Raw genomic sequence first — 23,073 nt, 5'->3', positions numbered from 1 at the left:
ACAGGCAGAGGGAGAAGCAGGCTCCCTGTGGGGAGCCCAATGCAGACTTGACCCCGGGACTTCAGGATCACACCCTGGGCTGAAGGCAGGTGCTCAACCGCTGAGCCATCCAGGCACTCCGAGTTATTCTGTTCTTGATGCCCCCTGGAAACTTGGGTTTGTGTTAGTGTGGAGAACCTTGCCACACCGCATTCATCTCCCCAGATGACCTCTGGCCGGTCCTTACAACTCCATTAAACACAAGTTACGAGTACTTCCCCATGACAGGGCCACACTGTTCCTCAGGAGCCAAGGGCCTTCAGGAACTGTCCCTACCATTCATGTGCTACTTATTGATGTCCTTCAAGCACAATTAGCTTGTAGGCTCTTTTCTTTTGGGCAATCCAGCTAGCCTGCCATATACTTTTTTTTTTAAGTATTTGTTTTAATTCTAGTTAGTTGACATACAGTGTTATACTAGTTTCAGGAATTGCACAATATAGTGATTCAATAATTCTGTACATCACCCAGTGCTCATCACAACAAATGCCATCCTAATCCCCATCACCTATGTCACCCACCCATCCCCTCCCCACTGGTAACTATCATTTCATTATAATTAAGAGTCTGTTTCTTTATTTATCTCTCTCTCTTTTTTCTTTTTGCTCAATTGTTTTGTTTCTTAAATTCCACACATGAGTGAAATCATATGGTATCTATTTTTCTGTGACTGATTTATCTCACTTAGCATAATACTCTCTAGCTCCATCCATGTCATTGCAAATGGCAAAATTTCATTCTTTTTTTTTTTATAGCTGACTGATATTCCATTGTGGTCTATCTATCTATCTATCTCACATCTTTTTCATCCATTAATCTATCGATGGATACTTGGGCTGCTTCCATATTTCGGCTTTTGTAAATAATGCTGCTATAAACATATGAATACATGTATCCTTTTGAATTTGTGTTTTTGTATTCTTTGGGTAAATACCCAGTAGTGGGGTTGCTGGATCATAGGGTAATTCTATTTTTAACTTACCGGGGACACTCCATACTGTTTTCTAGAGTGGCTGCATCGGTTTGCATTCTCACCAATGGTGCAGGAGGGTTCCTTTTTTGCCACATCCTTGCCAACACCTGTTGTTTCCCGTGTTGTTGGTTTAGCCTTTCTGACAAGTGTGAGGTCCTGCTACATACTTATATAATCCTTGATGTTATGTCAACCAAAGAGGAAAACATTGGAGAATCCTGGGAGCCTTTTATTCCAAAAATGATTAACTAAATGGAATGTAATCTTTGCCTAATAATATTTGCCTGGCCTCATTTTATTCAAGGTGATTGAATAAATTAAATTCTATTTATATGAGAGTGGTGAGTTACCTGAAGTATTATCGATACTATCTACTTTAACTTTCTCTTTAAGGCTATTTTTCTGGTTCTTTCACTGGTAGGTATATACAGTTTCCAACTTCAATAGAAACTTTTCTTCTCTTTAGAAAAGAAAACTACATAATTTTCTTTAAAGTTAATATTAATATGGATTTCAAACCCATTCATATGGTAATTCCACCATTCACATTTGTGGATATAATTGGGAATCTTACATTATTTGATCTAAGGATAATCAAAATGAATTGGGCTATGGTCAGATCACAGTGGGTTTTCATCACATGCAACACCAAAATCAAATGGGGTAATTTAATACTGCCTAATGTAATATTCAATATTCATGGAGTACTTCTCTTGATTTCCTCAGATGAAGGTAATATTCTCTTTAAAGACAAACATGAATAAAGAAACCACCACAGATGCTATTGCATATCAATTTTAACACCTGGAAATTCTTACCATATGTGAACAGCTTTTCAAAGACATCCATTCACTCATTCACTCATTCATTCATTCTATAACCATTTGTAGAGTGCCTATTAGGCACTATGTTGGGTTCTGAGAATATAAAAGCAAATAAAAACAAAACAAGAAATGATCGGTTCCTTAATGATTATTTGACTGGAAAAGAAATGGGTATAGAGATGTGGAGAAGAGGTGGTGCAGCAAATAAAATTATGAAATAGTGGGGAACATGTTCTGATCGAGGTAGAGCTAGTGTGCAGTGGGCATCTGGGGTGAGGCAAGCATATGGAAATGAGGGATGAGATTCAAGAAAACTTCCTAGAGCAAATGAATCTGAAAAATAGTAAGAATCAGGCAAAGGGAGGCTGCAAGGACATTCCAAATGTGGGCAGGAAGTGCAAAGATCCTTTTGAAGAAGTGTGGACAAGCAACCTGTGGTCCTAGAATTGTAGGGGCTTAGTGTAAACTGGAGATTACAACGAGAGGTGGACAGTGGTAAGAGATGAGGCTGGAGACATGAGTAGATTTTGTAACATAAAATGTCTGTAGGCAATTGTAATGAATTAAACAATAGTCCCCTGGAATTCATGCCTACTTGGAACCTCAGAATGCAAAGTGTCTGCAGATGTTAAGGATCTCAAGATGAAATCATCCTGGTAGAGGGTGGGCCCTAGATCTCATGACTGTTGTTGTAGTAAGAAGAGGACTCAGAGAGACACACAGAAAAGAGTGCCATGTGAAGATGGAGGCAGAGTTTGGAGTGATGCAGTTCAAGTCAAAGAATGCCACAGATAGCCTGGAGTCACCAGATTCTAGAAAAAAAGCAAGGAAGAATTTTTCCTAGAGATTTCAGAGGGAACATGGCCCTGCTAAACATCTTGATTTTGGATCTCTAGCCTCCAGAACTGTGAAAACATGAATCTCTGTTGTTTTATGCTACTAAAGTTGGGGTAATTTTTATGGCAACCTGGGAACCTAATACAATCATATGAAGTAGTTGTAAATGGGAATCTTATGTTGTTTGACCCAAGGATAATGACATAACTGATATCTATGAGTCAGGTATCAGTCTTGACAAATCCTTTGAAAATATTTAAGTAAATAAGTAATATCAAATTGGTACTTTAAAAAGGTCTCTCTGGCTGCAGTGTAGAAGATGGACAAGATGAGAGAAAGACTGAATGTAGGGATGCATTGGGAGGATCTAGAAAATGGAGGCTTTACTGAGAAGTGAGAGAGAAAAATGAAGAGAAGTGGTTAGATTTGTGAATTATTAGATAGGTAGAACTGATAGAACTTGATCACTCTTTTCAATTTTGTTTGTTTATTTATTTATTTTAAACTTTATTTACTTAAGTAATTTCTACACCCAGCGGGGGACTTGAATTCACTACACTGAGAGAGATCAAGAGCCACATGCTCTTCTGACTGAGCCAGCCAGACAACCTGATCACTTTTTTTTAGATATGAGGGTCTGTGAAGAGTAAAAAGTCAAGAATTGATACTCAATATACAGTCTAACTTTCCCACAACCTGGAGATCACGACCTGAGCCAAAACCAAGAGTCAGATGCTTCGCCAACTGAGCCACCCAGGCACCCCCAAAATAATTTCACTTAGACATAATCAAGACTTTGTCTAACTTTCAGTCTATAAAAAAAAATTTAAAAAGAAAGAAAAGGGGAACAAGTTAAGTAAAACTACAAGGAAACAACAAAATACAAATCTAGAATATACTATAGGACAAACAACCTGATTTTTCAACAAATGGCTTGGGGAAGGCAGGATGGGAGAAGATAAGAGAGAACTTTTATAAATTAAGAGAGAATTAAGAGACAGAACAACAGAAATGCAATGCACTAGATGTCGTTTGGATTCTGATTCAAATAAACCAAAAGTAAAAGAATATTTTTTAAGATTTTATTTATTTGAGTGTGTATGTGCACAAGAGAGAGGGAGAGAGAGAGACAGAGGGAGGGAGAGAAAGAGAGAGAATGAGCAGGGGAAGAGGCAGAGGGAGAGGGAGAAGCAGACTCTCCGCTGAGCAGGGAGCTTGCCATGGGGCTCAATCCCAGGACCTGGGATAATGGCCTGAGCTGAAGGCAGACACTTAACCGACTGAGCCAACCAGGTGCCCCTAAAGGATATTTTTTAAACAATCAGGATTATTTTTAAAGATTTTATTTACTCATGAGAAACAGAGAGAGTTAGAGTGTACACAGGCAGAGGGAGAAGCAGGCTCCATGCAGGGAGCCGGATGTGGGACTCGATCCCTGGTCTCCAGGATCACGCCCTGGGCTGAGGTGGTGCCAAACAACTGAGCCACCGGAGCTGCCCAGGAATTTTTTCTTTTTTAGGTATGATAACATGGCTGCTTATTTATTTATTTATTTATTTATTTATTTATTTATTTTTATTTTTTAATTTTTTTTGATAACATGGCTGTTTAAAAAAAATGAACCTTATCTGTTAGAGATACACAGTGAGCTACTTACGAATGAAATGTTATGAAATCTGAGATTTGCTTTAAAATATTCTAGCAAAATAAAAGTGGAAAGATAGATGAAACAAGAATGAAAAATTAATTGTCAAAGCTAGGTCGTAGGTACATAGGATTCATTATACTATTTTCTCTATTTTTGTAATATTTGAAAATTTTCATAATAAAATTGTTTTCAAATAATGAAAAAAGCAATAAGTCTGGACAATTATTTTTTTTAAGATTTTATTTATTTATTCATGAGACACACAGAGAGGCAGAGACATAGGCAGAGGGAGAAGCAGGCTCCCTGCTAGGAGCCAGATGCCAGACTCAATCCTAGGACCCTGGGATTATGGCCTGAGCCAATGGCAAATGCTCAACCATTGAGCCACCCAGGTGCCCCGATGCTACAGCTAAATTCCTTCTAACCTTCAAATGACAGATAATTCCTAGGCTTATCAAACTATTCTGGAATACATAAAACATGAAATTCTTCACAATAGTTTTACAAATCCAGCGTAGTCCTACAAAAACAAAAACAAAAAAACAGAAAAGGAATTTCATTTTATAGGTTCAAAAATTTTAAATAAAATGCTAGTAAGTCAAATTTAGCAAGGCAATTTTTAAAAATACAGACATAATGAAACAAATGAAAAGATTTCCTCAATAAATAATGTATTGTCAAGTGTCGAATTTCCCAAAATTATTTTGTAAATTTAATTCAATACAAATTTTTTTCTTTTAACTGGATCCTAGAATTTGCATGGAAGAATAATATAAGGAAAAAGCCAAGAAAAGCATTAAAAGAGAGAGAGAAAGAACAACAGTGTGGGAAAACTTGCCTATTCAATATTGGAATACAGCATAAAGCTAATATAAAATTAAATCCAAATTGTACCAGTGAAGGAACAAAATTTAAAAATAGATACAGTATAAATGAAAATTTAATGCATAGCGAAGGTGATAATTCAATTCACTGAGGAAAGGCTGAATTACTTAATAAATACTGTTGGTGCAATTGGGAAAAGACTAGAATGAATTCTGTATTTTATATTTAAAAATAAATTCTGGTTGGATTAAAGGCATAATTGTAAATGATAAAATCTTGTAAGAAAATGTAGGCATTTACATGAGCCATCGAAGGGCATGAAGGACTTTAAACAAGCCTAGAAACCCCAAAACAGCAGCAGAAAATGTAAACATATAAAAATAAAAAAATACTTTAGCAAGAAAATAGCATAAATAAGTGAAAAAATAATAAATTAGGAAACATTCATAAAACATCATAAATCCAAATAACCAACAAATCAAGTGTTTTGATTCATTGCTAGTCAGTGAAATGCAAATTAAACAATAAGATCTCACTTTTCACTCATGTGATGAGTGAACCATTAAACATTAAAAGAATCAATAGTGTCCTTTACTATTGGGAATTAGTGGAAATGTTTCATACGCTGTTGGAGAAACATGAATTTCACACTTTGGACAACAGTCTAGTAACATCTATCTTATCAGGTTGACTCAGAAAAAAAATTTTAAGTAGTGGGCTTAGGTGAATAGGAAGCTACTGAACTTTGTGAGATAATATATAACATAAATCTAAACTTAATAAGAACAGTGTATTAGTTTCCTATTGTTGCTGTAATATATTACCACAAACTTAGCAGCTTAGAACAACCAGATCTATTATCTTGTAGTTCTGGAGGTCACAAGTCTGAAATGGGTCTCGTGGATTAAATCAAGGTGTTGCAGCCTGTGTTCTTTCTAGAGGCTCTAGAGGGGAATCCATGATACAGTGTCATAAACTGAGGAGTATGACAAGTTCATTCAGTATATGTGGTGTCACACAAATATAAATACCTCATTCTTCAACATACCAATCCCATTGTCAGTAATTTTTTAATAGAAAAAAATGTATCAGTATAGAGGATATATGAACAAGACTGTTTATTGAAGCATTTTTTTTGTAATAGCAAAAAATTAAGACTTGAATTGTACATCCATTCACAGAATGGTTGAATTACAGTCTGTCCATATAATAGAATATTATGCAGCTATTGAGAAAATTAGTTAGAATTATATATATTGACTTGGAAATACTGTCCATGAAACATTAAGTGAAAAATACAAGTTGCAAAATACTGGGCATTTTCCCATTTATTGTAAAAAATATGTAAGTAAGGAGAATGAAAAAATTCTAACATATTAATACTTCTGTGTCCATGTCTAGTAGGAAGAGAAATCATATCAGATTTATGAAATGGAGAAAGCTAAACATACAATAACAATGAACTAAGTATCAGTCAGTTAACTAGAATGGGCTAACTAGGTACCTAAAATTGAACTTGAAGATCTCTAAGTGAGAGTGTGTGATGAATCTGGTTCTGCAACTGTTGAAAATACTGCAAGCCTGATTCAGCCACTGCCTGGGGCCACAGGTACAACTGCAGGGGTGAAAAAGCTTTTGGGGGTGGTGTGAGCAATCCTCAGCCAGTGGGCTAACAAATGGAAAACAACTAGGATCCTAACAGGAAGCCAGAGAGCAACGTTACAATCCCACCATCACAAAACAGGGAGTAGGCTGGAGCTAAGACACAAGGGCTTATTAACTAGCACAGGATATTTGCACGTGATTGTGTGGCCTTGAAGATAAGCTGTGAATGATTCAAATCAACTAGTTCACATGAACAGTGGTCACCTCAGAGTTAAGAAGAGACAGATCTTTCAAAAAAGAAAAAAAATAGTAACAACTCCCATGTACTGTTTGATGAAATAGAATGTGTGTGTACGATTTATGTAACAATTTTTAAAGTCCCACAAACGGGGGTGGGGTGGTATAGCTGGATAAACCTCCAAATCTTGATTTGGGTTCAGGTCCTGATCTGAGGTCAGGAGATCAAGCCTTGCCTCTAGCTATGGCTCTGCACTCACCAGAGCCTGCTTAGGACTCTCTCTCCTTCTGCTCCAACCCCATCCCCCCACCTCCCACCATCTCTCTCCGTCTTAAATAAAATAAATAAGTCTTAAAAAAAAAAACAACAAACCACAGAACCAATGAAGCATAAAAATAAAGAAAAGCTTAAATCTGAAGTAGAAATATCCACCCTGAGGTGTGTGCTGGGAAGAAAATAGCTCTGGCACTACACAGAGCTCTAGTGTCCTTGGACCTTAGAGGTAGCTGCTCAAAGGACCAGTTTGCACTGCTAAATATACAGCTAAATGTAGGTATTGGCTTACTATTTTTTAATTAAAAAAAAATTTTTTTTTACCCCTGTATAGCCGCCTTCAGTGCTCACAGCCCACCAGTGAGGAGGAGCTGGGCAGTGGTTCAGGGCTGCACGCTCCTCTGGCATTGACATAGTATGAGAGGCCCACAGAGAAAGGCCTGCCATCAATCCATCACTATTCTCTTGCACTGGCTTTTATTTTTTTTTTATTTTTATTTTTTTTTTTGCACTGGCTTTTAAAAGCATTTCTACAAATGTGACAACTTCATGATCTGCTGGATGATGCACATGAAAGTTCATTTTATTGTTCACTTTACTTTTTTTAAAAAAATATTTTATTTATTTATTCATGAGAGATACAGAGAGAGAGAGAGAGAGAGAGAGAGAGAGAGAGAGAGGCAGAGACACAGGAAGAGAGAGAGAAGTAGACTCCATGCAGGGAACCCAATAACCCAATGTGGGACTTGATCCTGGGACTCTAGGATCACGCCCAGGCTGAAGGCAGGTGCTAAACCGCTGAGCCACCCAGGGATCCTCTGTTCACTTTACTTTTGTGTAGATCGGTGTTTTTTCACCATAAATACTGAAATAAAATATTCTGGTATAATCACAGCTTATTTTACAACCAGAGCCATGAAAAGAAGAAAATAGGTCTATTTTTCCTAACTCCAAGAGGATCTGACAATTCTTTTATGCTTGTTTGAATTAATTACAATAGATCAGTTACAATGTTGATGACGAAATTAAAATTGAACTTCCTGTAACAATGAGGAAATAAAATTTCTCAAAACAAACAAGTAAAACAAGCATTATTATCTCAAAATTAAGGGTAATATAACAATAAACCATTATAGTTAAAAATAAAAATGTAACTGTTGAACTTCTTAAATGCACACTAGCCAGGAATCAATTTCATCATGATAAGAAACATAATCTGTCAAGGAGGGATCTTCACCCCAAGTTGGCTAATGTTTACATTTTTTAGTGTCCTCAACACATCTGATTGGTTAATGGAGTCCGTCTTTGATCTTTATCTCTGTATCAAGCTGCAATGGCCTGCTCAGAGTTTTGAAACCTTAAAATGTCCCTGTCAACATCTCATCTGCCCAAGATTCCTATTATTGAAACATATGGCTCCTCTGGTACAATCTGGAATTCGATTTGATCAAGGCTGACTCAAAGAGATTTTAGCTTATGGAAATTTTTCTATTTTTTCTGCTCCAGGTCTGTAACTTTGAGAAACTAAGAGTGAGAAGGCTTTGAAGAGATTACTACTATGTGAGGGCAGTTGCCCTCTCTTAAATATTCCACACAGCTCCTGCAGGATCATCAGGAGATCTGGCAGCAGTGGGATTTAATGTAAATAATATGTGTGCCAACAAGAAAGAAGTGGGTTCCGATCAAGGTCCAGAACATCTCTTCCTGAGTGTGGAAGGCAGACCTGGCTGTGACATTCCCTAGAGTTTTCAGACTTGGGAATGTGGAGTCTTCAAAAGAGAGCTACTGAAGTTCCTACTAAATGGGAAACGAAGTCAAGGTCTTCTGAGGTTAAAGAGTCGTTTGTAGGGCAAGAGAATCAAGGAAAGTGGTAAAAGTTTGAAATAGTTTCTGTGAGGAATAGGAGAAACATAGTACAAAGCGTTTACTGACGGACTTTGGCATTGTGAGGAAGGATAAGCTGAGGTTAGATCATTTTATTGCATGATGTTCTTAGTAACTTGCATTCAAGGGCTGAGAAGAGGGATGGATGAATATGATGATGGGAGGCAAAGGGGCAAAGGTGCTGAGATCATCGATGACACAATGATTGAGCTGATACAACCTGGGGTCTAGGCTGAGTTAAAAAAGGAGAGAAAACAGAAGGCCAGGAAAGTTAGTGGGAAACAAAGGAGGCGGTCCCTGGGGACTTGGCTGGTCAAAGGTCAAGTGAAGGAGTAAGATGTGGGAGAGGCAGAAGGTTGTGATCAGTGAGCAATTTACCAGAATTCAGTATATCAGAGGTGGAGCACACAGACGTGCAAAGATCCCCAGGTGTGCCTATGGGAGGAGGTAGTTGTTATGGGATAAAGGTCATTGTACACATCAAGCCACCATGAAGCTACAGTGTGAGATGACTAATCCATATGGCTGTTAACACTGATGACAGATACCAAAGAAAAAGTCTGGCCTGAATTTAGGAGAGAATACTGAAATATTGATAGATAACTGGCTGCTTTTGTTTGGGAATATCCGTTCCAGCCTCTACTCTCTATCTGTTGCCTTCTGGCACCCTGTTTGCTTGTTCTCTGCATATTTCCCACCACACCTACATCTCCACACCCCATTTCATCCACACAAAAAAATTCTCCCCTCAGAGGCCACTTGTCATAAATTAAGAGAGAGCAATTGAAAGGTCCTGGGCATAAATCTCTCATTAATTCAAAAGAGAAAGAAGTGAAAACAACAATAATTTATAAGGAAGATGAATGGTTTATCATAATGAGTCAAGAAATCAGGACATTTATTGCAGGTTTAGTTTATGCTTAGCTTAGGGTTCAAGTGTATAGGTTTTGCAGTTCAGCAGTCCAAAGACCAAGTCTGCCACTTAATAGCTGCCAGAACAGGGCAAATATTACCTTATCTCACAAAATACCTCCTACTGCATAGAGTTGCTATGAAGATTAAATGAGACGTATCTTGTAAAGTATAAAATACTTAGTGTAATCTACGCTCAGTCCAGCTGGCTATTATTACCATTCTTCTCCTTCCTGTGCCCTGAAGCATTTTTCTCACAGGGTCCTCTTTCCTCATTCTAGAATGATGAGAAATCCATCCACATCTAGTGTTTGTCAGAGAATGTAATGTGATGGATCCATCTTATTCCAACTCAGGGCTGTGTGCTTCTCTTCCTAGCTTGCGGTTTGGTTGACAGCTGAGATCCACCATGGAAATTGGCAAATACTTACAAAATGGAGGAGGGGGTTGGTGGCCTTTGTGAGATAGGCAGTCTATTCACCAGCACACTGCTGCCCTTGGGTTTCAGCTTGCCTGTTCCCTTCTCAGATCTGTAGCTGACCTGCTGGGCAACTCCTAGCCCATTCCCAGCCTCTTGCAAGCTTTCATCCAGTGAGATTCCCCTGGCCTGAAATGGTACCTTCTCCTGCTCCCACAGTCTCTAGCACCCTCTGACTGGTGGGCTCTGTGAAGGATTACAATCGCCAGAACTTCCATTTTTCACAGCTCTTCCTATTTTGTTGTCTCTACAGTGTTTACACAGGAGACTATGACACCTCCAGTATTACCCAGCTCCTGCCTAGTTTGTATCATGGAATTTGAATGTTTTTATTTTATTTATTTATTTATTTATTTATTTATTTATTTATTTATTTAATTTGAATGTTTTTAAAAAGCGAAAGAAGAGAGGACTAGGAGAGAAGATGCTGGTTTCCTCTAACCATGTGGAGGAATTTTGGGTGTGTAAGGTTTCTCATTGCTACCATCTTTTATTTCTTCATTCAGGACAAGAGAAAGGGCTTTACTACTACCTGACCTCTGTCTGACCCATGAGTGCTGCTGTTTTCCCCAGTGACATAGAAGGGAGCAATTGATTAAACTTTTCCAGTTTCAATCTGACTTACACTTAGTGGAGTTCTCTCCTTGCTTCTCCCCATAGGTTAATTATCAGTTTTTTTTATTTTGATCTTGGTATTTATCTTCTTTCTTCTTAGGTATTTTGTTTGGAAGTTGAAAAATCTTATGCCAGGATCTGCTAGTTAAATGCCATTTTATATTGGAAATCCTTCTAACAGAAACTCAGTTTTACTCACAAACTTTATTTTTGTTCCTTTTTCGTGCCCACCCAAAACTGTCATTAATTTCATTATAGGTAGTTCAGATGGTAAGGACAGGATCCAATTTAACCCAGAGTTTCTAGGAATTTATTGGAGTGTATAATAGTGCCCTGAATAAAAAGATTCCTCCAATATGTACATGTACAAACTAATTAATAAAATTGTGAAGTCTGCCTGGAAGGAGAGCTGAGAGCTAGGGAATACTCAAATCTGTTATAATTATGTTTTCAAAATTTACCTGTTTAATCAGAACAGATAAAATCTATTTCCAAATTGAAATTTAACACCCCCGACCCCAAAAACTAGTGGATTTAGGTAAGGCAAGAAACAAATTCACGTATTTATTGGATACCATTGACCAAAATAATTCCTGGCAGAGAAAAGTATTATCAAAACTATGCCACAAAGACCTGTATTTTAGGAACACCCTTAGGAATGAATATTATACAATTGATAGTGAACTTTTTCTCATTAAGAACTGATGATTAGATAGTGAACGTTCTTTAAAGGTTGGTCTTGTGTTATGAAGATCTGGGAACTATGTATGGGTGCTGAGAAACAATAGGCGTGAGATGCTACCCTTCTCCCTGAATTTTTCAGCACTGGGCAGTCTAGGAAGCTAAGTTATGTCAGTTTGATTTACTTTACTTTCCTGCTGCCAGGTTGTGATTAGCTGTCAAGAGGAGTAACCTCTCTCCTGGGAGTGAATCACCAAGTTCTCTTGTTCCTGTAGGAGTAACACCTTCCTTTGGACACTGGGAGAGCCAAAGGAGTGTGAATGGTTGGCTTTGTTAAACAAATCAGAATCCTTTTATATGGCAGTAGGCGCCAGCTTGGGTTCATCAGGAACATGGCATGCCAAAGTAAACTCATTCATTTTCTTCTGTGAAGGAGATTGGTAGAAGAGGAGGAAGCTGTTGATAGCTATTTCTTGGTTTAATGAGACATGTGACAAAGACAATCATGATATTCTTCTGAATGAGTCCAGGAAATGTGGTGTGGAAAATAATACAATGGATTGTGTGAGTTAGATTCTCAGCTAATTTGGGCAGCCTGGGTGGCTCAGGGGTTTAGCTCTGCCTTTGGCCCAGGGCCTGATCCTGGAGACCAGGGATGGAGTCCCCCATTGGGCATTCCTGCATAGAGCCTGCTTCTCCCTCTCTCTCTCTCTGTGTCTCTCATGAATAAATAAATTTTAAAAACCTTTAAAAAAAAAAAGATTCTTAGCTAATTTAATAACAGTGGTCAAACACCTCTGATTAATCAACCTGTGTTGGCTTGGACGGGTTTGTGTTTTTTGGTAGTTTTATCAAGATTCATGAACTAGTCAAATTTTTATTATCTACCTTCATGAAGACCTAGAAGAGATGCTTACCAAATAGATGACTAAAAGCGGGAGGGATCAATTACAGATTGGATGATAGAATCAAGATCTCCACAGACTACATGATAGACTCTCAAAAGATAAAATTTGTTCTAGATTAGTAAGTTTACTTAAGCTTAAAAGATCAGCCTCACAAATAGAAGTCGAAGGAGACCTAGCATAGGAAAGAAACTTCTTTAAAAAAGCAAAGGTTTGTGTTTTTTTAAGAATTTGTTTTTAAGTAATCTTCACACCCAAAATGGGGCTCGAACCCACAACCGCGAGATCAAGAGTCACATGCTCCACTGACTGAGCCAGCCAGGTACCCCAAAGCAAAGGGTTTTGTTGATTTTAAGCGTATGTTACTTAATAGTAAGAAAAGGCAAGTACAACCTTAGGTTCTATTAATAAAAGGACAGCAAAAGAAAGACCGAGCCAAGTGTTTTCTCTAATGATCAGACCACACTCATTCCTGACTACTTATTACCACGGATCAGGACATCATTCTAGAAGTTATTGGGATCCAAAGATGGATCAGTCTGAGTCACTTAAGGATGTTTATTCATAAGATAAGTCTGTACTTTAATAACTATAGCGGAAGGTAGGAATTGAGGTATCGTAAGAGAAGCACAGATAAAGTTATGTGTAAATTTGGAGGAGCCAGAGATTACTTCTAGGAGTGGGGATCAAGAAATGCTCACTGAACAGAGGGAATAGTTGGAGCAAAGAATACAGTCAAATCTCTTGTGTTGTGGAGGAGTCTTGTAGAGATCTCGGTGTCTGTGGCCAGAGGTATTTGGTATGGTTGCAGAGGACCAACTTGAAGTGTCAGATGCAAAACAAACCTAATTTGAAATCCCAAGGACAGAAATGGTACAAAAAGATAAATCTGATGAACTCTATCAAGAGTAATAGTATGAAAGATGAGAAAGGTAAATTGGAACCAGATCATTGTGCTTCATTAATATCGATGGGAAAGGACTTCAAGTCTTCAAAGAGGTCCTCTCTCAAACAGGAGTTGCAATTCCCAACCTGGCCTCTCTGTTCTCTGACCTTCACAGTCTTAACTCTGGATTATTATTCTCCAGCTCATGCTACTGGCTGTCTGATGCCTCCTGTTACACAGAACTATGTATGACTCTGATTTCCCTTATCTCTGCTTTTGCATCACATCTATACTCTATCCAAAACCCAATCCCAATACATTTATGTCTTATTAATTCTTGTAGTGACGCCAAGCAAAGATGTTTGCATTTCACAGAACCTACAGAAAAGTGACACAACCACAGAAGTGATTAAAACAATTTATCAGCCACGAAAGGTAGATAGAATGGAAAGAAGATTATAGCAGAAAAAGAGGTAATGAAAGGCAGATTTAGGATTGTTCTTAGAGAAATATGGAGGAGAGAGCACTGTTAACAGATACACATAGTCCCCTCTATTTTTTTTTTCATTAAACTTTTGTTTTAATGGGTCTCAAAATTCTGTGACAGATTTTTGGTCAAGTTGTTTCCATTAAAAAAGTACTGATTTTAGGGATCCCTGGGTGGCTCAGTGGTTTAGCGCCTGCCTTTGGCCCGGGGCGTGATCCTGGAGTCCCAGGATCGACTCCCACATCGGGCTCCCTGCATGGAGCCTGCTTCTCCCTCTGCCTGTATCTCTGCTTCTCTTTCGCTCTGTGTCTCTCATGAATAAATAAATAAAATCTTTATAAAAATACTGATTTTAAAAACTAATAATTTAAAACTGCCACACATGCACACACACACACACACACACACACACATACACACACACAAAACAAATGGTCCACAAAACATTCTCCTTTCCTTCTGAACGTTTTACGATGCATTGTCATCATTAACCAGTCTTTTACTATTAAATGTAAATGGCCAATTGACACGAACAGTTCTGAGACCGTTCTTCCACCACTGAATCAGACTGGGGTGGCAGGTATTGGGGATAATATTCATTTAGCCTTCTGAGCTTTCTGGGCAGACTTGATGACTTTGCCAGCTCCAGCTGCCTTCTTGTCCACCACTTTGATGACACCCACAGCGACCGTCTGTCTCATGTCACGAATAGCAAAATGGCCCAGAGGAGGAGAGTCAGAGAAGCTCTCAACACACATAGGTTTTCCAGGAACCATATCAACAATGGCAGCATCCTTAGATTTCAAGAACTTGGGACCATCTTCCAGCTTTTTTTCCAGAATGACCATCTATCTTCTCCTTCAGCTCAGCAAACTTGCAAGCAATGTGAGCTGTGTGACAATCCAGCATAGGTGAACATCCAGCACTGATTTGGCCTGGATGGTTCAGGATAATCACCTGAGCCGTGAAGCCAGCTGCTTCCATTGGTGGATCATTTTTGCTGTTACCAGCCATGTTGCCATGACGAACATCTTTGACAGATACCTTCTTGACATTGAAGCCCACATTGTCCCCAGGAAGAGCCTCACTCTTGTGAGGTCATGGTCCATTGAAATGCACCATGAAAGCTTCATGGTGCATTTCAATGGACTTTACTTCAGTTGTAACATTGACTGGAGCAAAGGTGACCACCATGCCAGGCTTAAGTACCCAAGTCTCCACTCGGCCCACTGGGACAATACCAATACCACTAATTTTGTAGACATCCTGGAGAGGCAGACATGAGGGCTTATCAGTTGAATGAGTTGGTGGCCGAATGCAAACCAGAGCTTCAAGCAGTGTGGTTCCACTGGCACTCCCAACTTTACGGGGGATTTTCCATTCCTTGAGCCAAGGCATGTTAGCACTTGGTTCCAGCATGTTGTCACCATTCCAACCAGAAATTGGCACAAATGCTACTGTGTCGGGGTTGTAGCCAGTTTTCTTAGTGTAGGTGCTAACTTCCTTAACGATTTCCTCGTATCTCTTCTGGCTGTAGGGTGGTTCAGTGGAATCCATTTTGTTAACACCAACAATTAGTTGTTTTACACCCAGTGTGTAAGCCAGAAGGGCATGCTCACAGGTCTGCCCATTCTTGGAGATACCTGCTTCCAGTTCACCAACACCAGCAGCAACAATCAGGACAGCACAGTCAGCCTGAGATGTGCCTGTAATCATGTTTTTGATAAAGTCTCTGTGTCCTGGGGCATCAGTGATGGTCACATAATACCTGCTGGTCTCGAATTTCCACAGGGAGATATCAATGGTCATATCACGTTCATGTTCAGCTTTCAGTTTATCCAAGACCCAGCCTACTTGAAGGAGCCTTTCCCATCTCAGAAGCCTCCTTCTCAAATTTTTCAATAGTTCTTCTGTCGATGCCACCACATTTGTAGATCAGATGGCCAGTAGTGGTAGCCTTATCTGAATCTACGTGTCCAATGACGACTGTGTTTGTTTGTTTGTTTGTTTGTTTTTCAATGACGATGTTGATGTGAGTCTTTTCTTTTCCCATTTTGGTTTTGGTTTAGAGGTGGTTTTCATGACACCTGTGTTCTGGCGGCAAACCCGTTGCCAAAAAAAAAAAAAAAAAAAAAGAAAAGAAAAGAAAAGAAAGAAAGAAAAGCCACACAGTCCCCTCTAAAGCAGTATATCACTAGGGAAATACTGTACATACACTTGCTCTCTTTAGGAACCAGACAAGAATGATCACCATCTTTACAACAAATTAACTCTATGAGAATTTAGCCTACACAAGCACTCAGTGGAAAACAATTAGAAGATTAAAAATGGAAAAGGAAGAGGCACAACTGTCTTTCTTTCCAGAAGATATGAAAAAAAAACCTCCAAAATTGAAAGTAAAATGAAACAATTCAATCTAACTATATATCAAATTGGCAATACAACCATAAGGAGGAAAAAATTATTTCAATTGTCTTTAGAAGATAGGACTCTGTATAGTCTTAAGGCAATATAACATATTTTTTATTTTTCTTAATTTTTAATTTTAATTTTTAATTTTTTTCATATATTTTTAAAAGGAAAATCCTGTACCCTACTTAGTAGCAACTTTAGTATTGAGATCATAATTTTGAAGCCATTTCATCTACATCACAGCATAAAAAAGAGTTATATTCACATGATTGGAGCCCAGTATTTTTTACATGAAAGAAGGGATGCAAATACAAGAATCAAAGAAATTGAGAGCTTATGTCATTCAGGGAAAACTAGGAAGGGAACTTCATCAATTTGGTAAGGAGCACACCCAAAACAACAATAGTAACAACAGTTAATATCACTTTAATGGTGAACTATTGAATGCTTCTCCACTAAGTTGGGAGCAAGACAATGATATCTATTCTTACCACTTCTATTCACGTTGTACTAAAGAACCTAGCTAGTGCAATAAAACAGTAAAAGGAAATAGAAGACATACAACTGGAAAAGAAGAAATAAAATTCATTTTATTCACAAATGATTTGATTTGATGGTTGGAAAATCCAGCTGAGTCTACAGTTGTTTCTAGAATAATAAGTTGAATTTAGCAATGGTATCTAGATACAAGGTCAATAGGAAATATATTTTTTGCATATTAGCAATAGTCAACTGGAAAATAAAAATGTTAAAACTACATTTATAAGAGCACAGAATTGCATTAGATACTCCAGAATGAATTCAAAGATAGGCAAGACTTCTACATTTGTGGTTTTGAGAACTATAAAACATTGCTAAGAGAAGTTGAAGACCTAATTAAATAGAGAGATATATGTTATTTCAGGAATTGGAAAACTCGGTATTGTTAAGACATCTAGTTTCCCCAACATGATCAATAAAGGTAAGACAATTCTGTAAAAATCTTAGCAGATTTTTAAAAATTGAAACTCATAGCTGATTTCAAAAATTATGTGAAAAAAAGTAAAAGGTCTGTGATAGTCAATCTTGAAGAAGAATGGCTTTGAAGGACTAGATGTCAAGAATTAATCTCAAACAATCTAAAAGAGTAATTAAGACACTTTACTATTGACATAAGGACAAATAGTTCAATGAGTCCAGAAATAGAACCATGCATGTATGGTTACTTGTTGTATAAGAAAATCACCAAAGCAATTCATTGGGAAAGGATGAATTTTTTCAATGAATGGTATTGGAACAATTTAATATTGATATGGAATAAAGACCTTCATAATATGCTTCATCTTATAACACGCACAATTATTAGAGATTAAATAATAGATTTAAATGTGAAATATTAAACTATTATACTTATAGAAAAGTATAAGTATATTTTTATATTTCATGAAATTAGGGTAGGTAAAAAATTCATAATTAGGACACAAATGAATTAACCATTAAAAAAAGTTCACAAATCAGACTTCATCAAAATTAAAAACTTTTCACGAAGAGCACCATTATGAGAGCAAAATAAAATCATACATCTACAAAGAGAGTTGAACTGCAATATTTATATAACAGTTTTACTCATAATAGCTAAAAATAGGAAGGTCTCAAATGTCCATCAACAGAAGAATGGGTAAATAAACTGTGTGCATATGGATGATCTCTGGACAATCTTTTAAACTTTTCTATATTTTTTAGGTTTTTCATAATAAGATTTTGGGTGGAAAAGTACAGGAAAGAAATAAACACAGTGGAGGGCTAAATATGCTGTCTAATTTATTTAGATTTGGAATGAATTTATGAACTTTCATTTCTATGTTATGTTTTATGTAGTATATCTGGGTACTATTACACTTAGTATACATATTTTAATAAATCATGAATCTTATTTTGTCAAAACAGTGTAAAAGAAAAAAGAAGCTATGTACATCCCGCTAACTGCAGCTGCACCTATGATAGATCCTATGCCAACATGATGTTTTCAATGAGATTTTTAGAGGTATACAGAATTGCCTAACTTTATCATAATTATTCTTTGAGTGCATAACACCAAAGAAGATAATTGTTTTAAAAACATGGAAAATACAGAAATAACTATAGTCAGCAGTAATTTGGATATACTTCTTTGCTATTAAGTTGCAAATTTTTTATATTACTCAAACTATTTCTAGTGAGGTGTTTTGTTTTGTTTTGTTTTGTTTTACCCAAAAATGCAGGCAGTATTTTCACACAAGGAAAGGTACAATGATTTGAAATTTTAAAAAGAAAAAAAAAAAGAAGGTAATGCATAGCTTTTCGATACAAATGCGTGAAAAAAATGTAAGATAAAAATATGAATTGATTGGTGCCTGGGTGGCTCAGTCGGTTAAGCATCCAACTCTTGGTTTTGGCTCAGGTCATGATCTCAGGGTTGTGAGATCAAGCCCTGCATCAAGCTCTAGGGCTTCTCTATGATTCTCTCTCTCCTTCTCCCTCTGCCCTTCCCAACTCTAAAAAATAAAAGAATATGAATTGTCTTGAGGTCCTGGGATCGAGTTCCACATTGGGCTCCTCTCGAAGAGCCTGCTTCTCCCTCTACCTATGTCTCTGCCTCTCTCTTTGTGTCTCTCATGAATAAATAAGTAGAATCTTAAAAAGAGAGAGAGAGAGAGAGATAGTATCAAGCTTTAAGCCTGAGTGTACATATGTATACTGCAGGGACCATTGCCCAAGATGCTAGCTTTCCCAGGTCTCTCTGAGAAGTTTCTTCCCTGAACTTCCACAGAGGGGAACAGCCCCAGGGTGGGGGTGCTCTTGCCTCAGCTGACTACAATAAGTTGTCCTATAGGGATTGCAGTGATTTTTCTGAACCTATCAGAATCTCTATCCTAGGAAGTTTGGAAAGTTTCAAAAGGTACCTGAGCAGTTGACAAATTGTAGTAGAAGTCAAACTCACATAGAAATAAAACAATATGCAGATGCCATGAAGGAGTAGAAGCCATGAGTAAGCCAAAGCCATCAATTAACAAAAAGCATGAGTAGGAGAAAGGATTGCTATCAGGTAGTTGGGTGACAGGAGAGGGAAGAAGCAGAAATGAGTTTGAGCTCTGTTGATAACCTCAGTTTAAGGTAGAGAGTTCCATTATTCTCGTTTGTACAGATGAGGAAACTGAGGCAGAAAAGTATTAAATGTCTTGGCAGTCTGGTTCCAAGGGCCCTGCTTTTAGGCACTACACTGTGCTGTTGCACTACATGGCCCAGCAGGAGGGGGCAGCTGAGCTGCACAGGGTCAGGTCCAGCTCTAAAGCTGATCCTGTTTTTCCCCTTGATGTTTTTTTATGCAATTTGTCCTGATTTTTGTTTTGTTTTGTTTTGTTTTTGTTTTTTAAGGTTTTATTTATTTACTTAAGAGAGAGAGAAGGAGAGAGAGTACAGAAGAAGAGGGAGAAGCAGACTCCCTGCTGAGCAGAGTCTGATACCAGCTCCATCCCAGAATCTGAGCTCAAGGCAGATACTTAGCCAACAGAGCCATCCAGTTGCCCCGGTTGTTGCTCTTTTTGTTGTTGTTTAACGAAGTCTGGTTCTATGTCAGAGGATCCTATCTTCTATCAAACAAGGACAGAGGAAAAGGAACGGCCACCAGGAAACAAAGAGGAGTAGTGAGTTAAGATAAGCAGGGACCTCATCAGAAAGTGCCTTTAAGCCATGTTAAGGTATTAGAACTTTTTCCCAAAAGCAAGGGGTATCACTGAGTTGTTGTAAGCGGGGAAGATGGGAGCGGGGGAAGAAGATCACGATGAGATCCACATTTTATTTATTTATTTAATTTTATTTTTAAGTAATCTCTCTGCTCAATGTGGGGCTCAAACTCACAACCCTAAGATCAAGAGTTACAGGCTCTATTTAACTGAGCCAGCTAAGCACCCTGAGATCCACATTTTTAGAATGATTATCCTGGCTGCCCTTGTGGAAGAGTGAGATAAGAGGCAATGTGAGTGGTGGCAGGCCATAGCAGTCTGGGGTGAGCAGTGATGATAGGCTGAGTTAGGGAAGTAGGCAGTGGGGATAAAGAGGTGTGGATTAGTCTGAGAGATATTTAAGCAGGAGAATTCAAGATGAGGGAAGGAAAAGTCAGTAATGATAAACCAGGGAAACTGGGTCAATGTTGCCATTTACTGAACTAGAAAACAGTAGGAAAGAGTTCATCAGGTAGGATCAGCTTCATAGGTGTGTGACCTCTGTTGTCACATGGGGCCCTGCACTTAGGCCTCCATGATTGGCTTACTGGTCTGTTAGTGCCGCTCCTAATAATTTTTTAAAGATTATTTATTTATTTATTTATTTGAGAGAGATTGAGAGAGAGCGAGCACAAGCAGGGGGGCGGGAAGGAGCAGAAGGAGAAGCAGACTCCCCACTGAACAGGGAGCCTGACTATGGGCTCAATCCCAAGGTCCTGAGATCACGACCTGAGCTGAATGGAGACACATAAGCATAGCCTGAAGGGGAAGCCACTATGAACCTCTAAATAAAAATCTTAAAGAAAACTATAATCATAAGCATAGCATGCTTAGTGAGTTCTGTGAGCTGCTCTGGCGAATTAATTGAAACTGAAGGGATCATGGGAACTCCTAAATCTATAGTCCATCAAAAGCACAGTTAGTCTCTGAGATTTGCAGTTCGTGTCTGAAGGGGAGACAGTCTTGAGGAGGGCTTTATTTATTTATTAAAGATTTTATTTATTTATTCATGAGAGACGCAGAGAGAGGCAGAGACAAAGGGCAGAGGGAGAAGCAGGCTCCATGCAGGGAGCCTGACGTGGGACTCGATCCTGGGTCTCCAGGATCACATCCTGGGCTGTGAAGGCAGGCGCTAAACCACTGAGCCACCCGGGCTGCCTGCGGAGGGCATTAAATTGTGGGGTCTTCACTAACTCCAGTTCATTAATATCAGATTTGAATGAAATTGTAGACACTCACTTGGTGTCAGAGAATTGGTGTCGGAATAGTCGAGCTGTGGTAGGCACTCTGTTGTGCCACCCAGGCCAGGTTCTGGCTTCAGAACTGAAGTACTCATTCTCCCAGCTGAGGGATCAGAACAGCTGGCTGCTGATGGCTCATGGCTTGTCCCTCCCTGAGAGATGTCCTGGCAGAAGACAGTTGAATTGCCCATGATTATTCCCCTTCATCCTTGGCACAGTCTGCATCCAATGACTAGAGAAGCCTGACCCCTCTTGCCCCAGTGCATAACAACTCTGAACCCGTATCCCAGCTCCAAAGCTCCCTGTGGCATCAGCTATGGTCTCTATGCCCAGTGTATTGTAGAGACACTTCTCCTTCTGCCCAGGCTTACTGCTCTTACTCCCTTACAAGTGGTGTTTCCTAAGGCACCCCAAGTACACTACCTGCACAAATTTCAATCTGTTTCCCAGGGGAACTGGATTGAGGATAGAGTCACTATGAACCTCTAAAAAGGAATAAAGTATGCAGCCTTTTGCCAAATTTGACAGTGGAGTCCTTTTACTAGAGCATCACGTGGAGTGGGAGTGTTCCTGAATGGCTGGCTTTCAGAAGGGAAAAAAGATTATTTATTTGAAAAGAAGAAAAAAACTTAAGCGGGGCTGGGACTGATTGATTGGCTTGCAGAAGTGCATTCTGTGAGGCAAGTTGTCCTTGATGGATTAAATGAAATCTGATAATGGTAGCTACTCATTCCTATGGCTACAGAAAAATCAGGTTTTCTCTTACTGCGAGTGTACAAACTAATTTTTATAATATTGAGGAGATATTCTTTTTACCATCATTGAAGAGAATAAGAAAACTGGAAAGAGAAGATTAAGTAACTTGTCCAAGGTCCAAAGTAGCAGGGACAAATTTCATATCTCCAGATTTAAAACTTGCTACAAAGCTACAGGTAATCAAGACAGTATGGTATTGGCCAAGGATGAACATATGGATCAATGTAACAGAATGGAGAGTCCAAAAATATACCCTTTACATCTATGATCAGTTGATTTTTTCATTTTATTTATTAATATTTTTAAAAATTTAAATTCAGTTAGCCAGCATATAGTAGTACATCATTAGTTTCAGATGTAGTGTTCAGTAATTTATCAGTTGCATACAGATCAATTGATTTTTGACAGGGTGTCAGAACAATTCATTGGGTTAAATGGCAAAATGACAGCCATATGCAAAAGAATGAACTTGCTGTCATACTGTACAGAAATTAACTCAAAATGGATCATACACCCAAATGTAAAAGCTAAAACTTTATAATTTTTAGAGGAAAGCTTAGAAGGGCACCTGGGCGGCAAAGTCAGTTAGTGTCCAACTCTTGGTTTTAGCTCAGGTCATGATCTCAGGGTCCTGGGGTTGAGACCCAAGTTGAGCTCCAGGCTCAGCATACAATCTGTTTGAGATTTTTTCTCTCTCTTCCTCTGCCCCTTCCATTCATGTGTGTACTCTTTCTTTCTCTCTCTCTCTCTCTCTCTCTCTCTCTCTCAAATAAATAATCTTTTAAAAAAAGAAGAAAAAAACTTAAGGATAGAT

The 23,073-nt window shown here is 38.4% G+C and overlaps 1 non-coding gene and 1 pseudogene across 1 annotated transcript; one reads left to right on the top strand and one right to left on the bottom strand.

The window, feature by feature from the left end:
- LOC121497782 overlaps positions 1–23,073 on the top strand; it is a 76,449-nt pseudogene that overhangs the window by 37,288 nt on the left and 16,088 nt on the right.
- On the bottom strand, positions 7,587–7,725 carry LOC121498369. Its single transcript, XR_005989748.1, has one exon. It is a non-coding gene; the product is annotated as a small nucleolar RNA SNORA42/SNORA80 family (small nucleolar RNA).

This window comes from Vulpes lagopus, chromosome 8 (assembly GCF_018345385.1).
Source record: "Vulpes lagopus strain Blue_001 chromosome 8, ASM1834538v1, whole genome shotgun sequence".
Classification (NCBI taxonomy): domain Eukaryota; kingdom Metazoa; phylum Chordata; class Mammalia; order Carnivora; family Canidae; genus Vulpes; species Vulpes lagopus.
Note: the sequence above shows the minus strand (reverse complement) of the source record. Positions and strands in the feature narration are given on the sequence as shown.